General features: G+C 45.0%; 2 non-coding genes across 2 annotated transcripts; both read right to left on the bottom strand.

The window, feature by feature from the left end:
* Positions 1-229: 229 nt before the first annotated feature.
* trnas-cga (transfer RNA serine (anticodon CGA)) lies at positions 230-311 on the bottom strand. The gene has a single exon. It is a non-coding gene; the product is annotated as a tRNA-Ser (tRNA).
* A 3,590-nt stretch (positions 312-3,901) lies between these two features.
* On the bottom strand, positions 3,902-3,983 carry trnas-cga (transfer RNA serine (anticodon CGA)). The gene has a single exon. It is a non-coding gene; the product is annotated as a tRNA-Ser (tRNA).
* Between the last annotated feature and the right edge of the window lie 3,845 nt (positions 3,984-7,828).

The raw sequence follows: 7,828 nt of genomic DNA, 5'->3' as shown, positions 1-7,828 counted from the left end.
TGAGAGGAATCTAATGAAAAGCAGCACTTCTGCTCAGGGCGTTCATTAACAACTGCAGAAACCCGATGTGTCGGGCAGTGTATGTGGATAGAGAAACAGAGATAATGTTTTAAATGTGGAGCATTTCTGATGAAGAACTCGAGTTTCTCAAGTCTAATCAAATTACAGGCCTGGTTTGCAAAACAGGCTTTCTGAACTTTGAATTGTTCCAGCAGGAAAGCATTCATAACGTAGTCCGCAGAATTTGAACCTACGTGGGGAAACCCCAATGGATTTCGAATCCATCGCCTTAACCACTCGGCCATGACTACAGACAGCACCGCCCCCTGAGCATTGACCAAATCAGCCGTGATCTCATTGAAAGCTGCCGCTGACTTGAGTGAAATGTTTCCATCTCCTTTCAGACCTTTGCCGTCATTTGTAAGGTGCGAGACACCAATGTCAAAGAAGAAAAGCACAAAGTTAGGAAAAGATATTTGCAGCCAAATTGAGTCAAAATTATTTCTTGAAAGGAAAATCACACTTGGCAATTTGCTAGATCTCTTTGCGAACATGACCAGCAGAGGTAATCAAGGGAGCTATTGATCTGAGTATTCTTGGACATGAAACAAACAAAGGTTAATGACATATTCATTATTTTTTAGCGAACGAAATGGTCTTTCCTGATGGTTACAATGAAAGAGATGGTTCCCAATAAAAGACAGAGATTAAGTCGCTTGTAGATATACTTCAATGTGATACGATTCACTATCAGCCCCTAATTACCCCAGAGATTGAGGGGGTGAGTTACTTTTCTTCACTCTTCAATTCCACAGCATGGAGGTAGAGACATGAAACCGCTCGAGATGGAGTTCTTGAATTGGGAACCAGCGACACTGAAGGAACTCGGCAAAAGTGAGGACTGCAGATGCTGGAAACCCTATTTTAGATCAGAAAATGCTGGAAAAGCACAGCAGCATCCGAGGAGCAGGAAAGTCGATGTTTCTGTTGCCAGTCTTTCTGCGTTCCGCAAACAATTTTCGTTTGTGGCTCAGATTTCCAGCAACTGCAGCTATTTGTATTATGTTAACATTCATAATGTTTTGGACAAACCCAATGACCTGCTCGCATCGGAAAATCGGCAGAAGTACTGGGACACCGACATGTTAGCTCAACAATACAACCATTCCATGAGCGGGAATACGATCCGGGCCACGGTGCTGAGAGTACCGAATCTTCACAAGTAAATAACAAGACAAGGCGATAGATAGTATCGTATTTGGTGTAAATAAAACACCCTTTATGAACATTTTCGTTGCAGATTATTTTCAACTTGTCTTCGTAGATTCACAAAGTGGGAAAAGGCCATTCCGCCTGATCAGAGAGCCATCTATTCCAGTCGCAGTTTCCAACTTTGGCCCAAAGTCTCGTGTGTTCGAATGTTCCCAGGGCAAATGTCAATGACTTTATCCTGTGTTCTTAAATGGCACAATAATGGGGCAGATGTATGACACTTCCACAACGACTTGTAACTCTTTTGAGGAACTCATGCTCATTTCACCCACAAAGGGGTACACACAGAAAGGTACCCCAAACCGACAGAGGTCTCCGTTCTTGTGAGCTGGAATTTTAAAAGGACAATAGGACAAATGCAAGTTTTATATGCGGAAGCACAGAAGCGAGGACCCGGCAGGACTTCACAGAGGATCGTCAACGTGGGGCACGGCTAAAGTGAGACATTCCCCTCGAGCCAGGTAGAACTCGAACCTGCAATCTTCTGATCCGAAGTCAGATACGTTATCCATTACGCCACTGGCCCAATCGACGCGATCAGCAGCGGCAGAATGACGATACGTAATGCCATGGACTTTCACGGAATCAGAATTTGAAAGGTGAACAAGCAGCGAAGATAATCACCAACACTGCTTCACTTCGAAGTTTCCAATTTGTGAAGCAGTGCCTTTCACTGGCAAAGGAGAAACATTTGTCCTCAGCTGCCTGCTTCAGGGTCGCCTCCTTCTCTGCTGGAAGTGTCCATCGTTTTATTCACAGTCCCGACGCGATGTCATGATCCACTCCAGTGAAAGCGTGTCATGGTGTCGTCCAAGCAAGACCCTGCCGAAACTCAGCGAGAGACATCTGGTCATTTCGAGCTCAGGATGTGGAATTAGACGAGCTGCGTGACACCTTTTATTGGCGCCGCCACTTCACTGCAAATTAGCGGCTCAAAACGAGCCGTTGTTAGCATCAGCTTGATTTGTACCTTCCTGCAGTGCATTTGCTAAACAAAATCAGATAGATCCCATCCGGCCCAGCTGACTTATCTATTTTCACACTCTGCAGTATTTCTAATATCTCTTCTTTGTGAACCTCAATCTCTTCTAGTCTAGACGCAAGTATCTCTGTATCTTCCTTGCCAACATTTTCATTATCTACAGCGAACTCTATCGAAAAATATGTATTTAGTGCTTCCTCCACCTCCACTGACTCCACACACGACTTCCCACTATTATCCTTGATTGTCCCAAATTTAACGCTCGTCATTCTTTTATTCCTGACATACCTATGGAAAGCCTTAGCGTTAACCCTGATCCTATCTGCCAACAACTTCTAATGTCTCCTCCTGGCTGTTCTCAGCTCTCTTTTTAGGTCGTTCCTGATATCGTTGGAACCCTCGAGCGCTCGAACTGAGTTTTCACGTTTTGTCCTAACATAAGACTTCTTGTTCTTCTTGACCAGGGATTCCACTTCCTTAGTAAACGACGGCTCACGCGTTCTATATCTTCCTCCCTTCCTGACAGGTACATACTTATCTAGGACACACAGGAGCTTTTCCTTGAATACGCTCCACATTTTTAATGTGCTCACCCCCTACAGTTTCCTACCCCACTCTGCACTTCCTAAATCTTTCCTCATTGCATCGTGATTTCCCTTAGACCAGCTGAAACTCTTGCTCCGTGGGGGACACCTATCCCTTTCCATCAGGAAAGTAAACCTGAGAGAATTGTGATCGCTGTCTCCACTGTGCTCACCTACTTCCAAATCTAAAACCTGGCCAGGCTCGTTACCCAGTACTAAATCCAAAGTGGCTTCTTCCCTTGAAGGCATGTCTACATACTGTGTCAGGAAGCCCTCTCGCACACACTGGACAAAAACTGACCCATCAATTGTACTCGTGCTGTAGTGCCTTGAGTGTTCCAGAGTTTTTCATTGTCCCACAGTCCAGATGAAGTTTGTATTCCTCACGTACGGGAGCGAGAATTCTTTCAATGTCTCAGATCAGTTCCTGTGCCGAGAACATCAGAGTCAATGTCCCTTCCTCTACTCGGACTGACAATTTACACTTCTTCAATCTCCTCTGATTCCATTTCCCAGAGAGTTTCTCAAGATTTCCAAAGCTGGAGCCTAAATTATATGGTTTGCTTCCTAAACATTTTTCCAACTGTCAACTGACAATATTTTCACAGTATCTCTTCACAATCCTCTGGCTTGCACCATGTGCAGGGATGAGAAGTCCCAATTGGTGGAGAGATTCCCGAGGCTGGTGAGTTTCACTTTGGAACAAAGATGGTTCAGTGGCAATTTCCTGCGGTCGTTTGCAATGATGGGAGAGGGAGCGGTGGGGAATGAGCACTCTGATTAGCAGGAAGATGTGTTGCCAATGACCAGAGTCAGAGAACAGAGGACAATGGATTAAAGGAATCTAATGAAAAGCAGCACTTCTGCTCAGGGCGTTCAATAACAACTGCAGAAACCCGATGTGTCGAGCAGTGTATCTGGAAAGAGAAACAGAGATAATGTTTTAAATGTGGAGCATTTCTGATGAAGAACTCGAGTTTCTCAAGTCTAATCAAATTACAGGCCTGGTTTGCAAAACTGGCTTTCTGAACTTTGAATTGTTCCAGCAGGAAAGCATTCATAACGTAGTCAGCAGGATTCGAACCTACGTGGGGAAACCCCAATGGATTTCGAATCCACCGCCTTAACCACTCGGCCATGACTACAGACAGCAGCGCCCCCTGAGCATTGACCAAATCAGCCATGATCTCATTGAAAGCTGCCGCTGACTTGAGTTACATGTTTCCATCTCCTTTCATACCTTTGCTGTCATTTGTAAGGTGCGAGACACCAATGTAAAAGAAGAAAAGCACAAAGTTAGGAAAAGACATTTGCAGCCAAATTGAGTCAAAATTATTCATTGAAAGGAAAATCACACTTGGCAATTTGCTAGATCTCTTTGCAAACATGACCAGTAGAGGAAATCAAGGGAGCTATTGATGTGAGTATTCTTGGACATGAAACAAACAAAGTTTAATGACATATTCATTTCTTTTTCTGGCGAAGGAACCGATCTTTCCAGATGCTCACAATGACAGAGATTTTTCCCAATTAAAGAAGGCAAATAAGTCCCATCTCACGCTGACACCATCGTGAGAGCTGCTGTTTCACCATGCCACTGAATCAGGGTCAATTCCCGCCTCAAGCAACTGAATGTGTGGAGTTTGCACATTCTCCCCGTGGCTGCGTGCGCTTGCTCTGGTTTTGTCCCACGGTCCAAAAATGTACCGGTGAGTTGAAATGGCCGTGTGAAATTGACGGGGTTAAAGGAGAGGAATGCATTTGGGCTCGGGCGGGCCGTTGTGGAGTTGCTGGGCCGAACGGCCTGTTTGCACATTGTAAGTATTCTAATCTACAGTAGTCAATGACCAAGGTATGGCGCACGTTGTTCGATGGGGCATATATAACTTTTCGATTGTTTTTCTTCAAAGTTTCTTTACAATTCAAACGGGAGAGGAAGAAGGGAACTGAATGTCTCCCATAATTCTTGCCTTCTTTCATCATTCACAGGCGGTATTTTTTCCTGTACGTTTTTTTTTACACTATGGTTACTGTTAGTGTTCTTGTAAGCCACAGCGGCTGGTTTCCCCTTTCCTCAATGTTCCTCATCTCTACCCAAACACACTTTCCATCCTTATCTCTTGAATCAAAGTAATCTCTAATCATTGCATAATTGACATGGAAACTGGGCTTTTCACACGCCTGTGTATGTCATATTCCAATATTAATTGATCATTTACTGTGTTGCAATTGCGCACGAGAAGAGGAAAATAAAATAGAGGCCTGTGGTCCGAGGTTTCAAACACACGTAATTGCAGCTAAAACGCAGATTACTGCACACAATGCGATCACGGAAGCATGCACCGAACTGTCAGGAAGCACACAATAAGTACAATGCTGGATGTTATGTCAGGAACAGGACTAGAAACACAACAGAAATACGTCTCTTGGGTCCTATTTCTCAATGAGCTATCGTGTTTTACATATGTTCCATCGGGAGTTACCTCACACAAGAAAGTAACCAGTGCTGCAGACGGTCATATAATCCGAGATCCAAGTCCCGGAGTCAGAGACACTCAGTGCCCTGTGTGTACCTACAAGAAACAGCTGTGCATGGGGTTTACAGTGTAACTGAACTGCATGACTGCAGCTCGACGGTCGTCTCTCTGCTTCTCCTCTCTAGTTTTCTGTGCAGTCCCTGCGTGCAATCTTGTCAACTACGTTTGTCCGGCACAAGATGGGCATTGGTCACTTGTCTCTGAGAGAGGCTGTTGGTTTATGTGTTGTCATAATTCCGAGTGTAAGGAGGAATCTGGCTGTCAGTTCCCAGAAACTTACTTTAATAAATGGAAGCGTGCTTTTTAACTTGCCGCGTGGCATATTATCATTGCAAATTTCGTGCACTGCGAATCACGTTGCGGGACTATCCAATTTTGGCAAAGAATTTGTGTGGCAGTCACGAGTTGCCACGATCAGCTATCCCTAGTAGCAATACGGACAAATAGCAAGAACTACAAATTAGATTAGAGCAGCACAAGGTTAATGTGACAGGGCAAACCGAAGGCAGCCAGAAGATCTCTGGGTGTAGGGCAATCACCCAAGGTACCTTTTCATATGAAAGTCTGTGTATCAGTAGAATCTGGGACCCAAGTTGTCTCTGTTGGTTATTCATATTCCAGACAACCTGCGTTGTTCCCCGTTTACTCTGAAAGTGAATAGACATAGTTATTTCACCGTTATTTCGAAAGAAGATCTTGCATTGAATCTGTTCGCCGTTTTTTGATGTTGTGGCGAAAAGGTGGGCAATCGCGATGTGAATCGTTGCTATGCTTTCATTTCCTTCATTACTGTCCTGGTGAGGGAGAAAGGTGATTGGCTCTCTCGATCAGATGGGGGCACCGGCGCATTGATGGCCTAATTTAATCACGGACATAATTGGGAATGTTCACTTTTGATGGTTCGTTGTTGTGATTTGTTTTATGATACTTGAGCACTTTCTGGGACTTGGCAATACACTAAATCTCCAGTAGGTTTGGAATTGCCTCGCTGTTATTTGTGCGAGTTTTTCATGTCAGAGACGACTCACAGTGCCTCACAGACAGCACTTAAGCTTCGGTGTGTCTGATCATGGTACTGCCTTTTCAGTTTTGATATTGTTCCACGTTAAGAGCATTCAGTTTTTGGATTCGCTGGAGAGCAAAGTGGGTAATGCGATATGTGTGGTATTTTTCTTCAGCCAAAATCTTTGATGGCGAACTTGGGAAAGTGTGAAGAAGACCTTCCAGGCGCAGTGTGTCTAGAGGCTTCTGCTTAACTGTGTGGGCGGCACGGAGACACAGTGGCACAGTGGTTAGCACTGCTGCCTCACAGCGCCGGAGACCCGGGTTCAATTCCTTGCTCAGGCGACTGACTGTGTGGAGTTTGCACGTTCTCCCAATGTGTGCGTGGGTTTCCTGCGGGTGCTCCGGTTTCCTGCCGCAGTCCAAAGATGTGCAGGTCAGGTGAATTGGCCATGCTAAATTGCCTGTAGTGTTAGGTTAGGGGTAGGGGTGGGTTACACTTCGGCGGGGCGGTGTGGACTTGTTGTGTCGAAGGGCCTGTTTCCAGACTGTAACGAATCTAATCTAAAGAATGGCCATTGGCAGCAAATATCCGGAAAACCTTCATCTCTGGGTTGGTTGGGCTCATCCACCCTCCAAACAAAATAGTCAAACTCGCTGGCTGAGTAACAAACAGCATGCGCTTTTTTTGCAAATGGTGTATTCAAACCGTTGCCGGTGGCTGGAGCATCTCAGACGTGTCGAGCATGGAAACAAATCCCGCGATCCAACTTGCCCTTGCTGAATAGATAACCGAAATTAATCCATACATTTCTGCCAATATTTGTGCCTTATCTCTCCGAGGTCTTCCTGTCTATACACCCATTCAGATGCCTTTGAAATGTTGTGAGTGCACCAGACTTTGCCACTAAATGTGGCAATTCATTCCACACACACACAATAGTTCTGTGCGAAAAACATGTGTCCCTCACATCCCTTTTAAATTTTTCCTCTCTCACATTAAACGTTTGCTACTTGGATTTGAACTCGCTTGTCTTGTGAAGAAGTGCTCCCTGACTATTTACTCTGTCTGTCTTCCTCATGACTTTATAAGCTTCTGTGAGGCCATATCTAAGCCCTGAAGCTCCTGGGAATCTGACGAAGCCTATTCAGTTTCGTTCTTATGTCCAAGCACGGCAAACCTTGCAAATCTTTGTAAAGGTTTTCTAAACTTACACTTGCAAGAAGTGTGTCCAGCTGCAGCACTTGTTTGACCGCGTGGCCACTCTGGAGCTATGGGTGGACTCACTGTGGAGCATCAGCAATTCTGGAGAGTTATGTTGCCTTCCAAGTGCTCAGGCCAGGGATGTCGCCCATCGGCTGAAGAGCATTCGAAAAGGGGATCGTGAACAGCCAGTTGTCTTGGTGCATACAGGCACCAACGAGAAAAAAACGAGATGAAGACCTGCAGG

This window comes from Chiloscyllium punctatum, chromosome 13 (assembly GCF_047496795.1).
Source record: "Chiloscyllium punctatum isolate Juve2018m chromosome 13, sChiPun1.3, whole genome shotgun sequence".
NCBI lineage: Eukaryota > Metazoa > Chordata > Chondrichthyes > Orectolobiformes > Hemiscylliidae > Chiloscyllium > Chiloscyllium punctatum.
The sequence above is the reverse complement of the archived record's forward strand: the minus strand, read 5'-3'. Positions and strand labels throughout refer to the sequence as shown.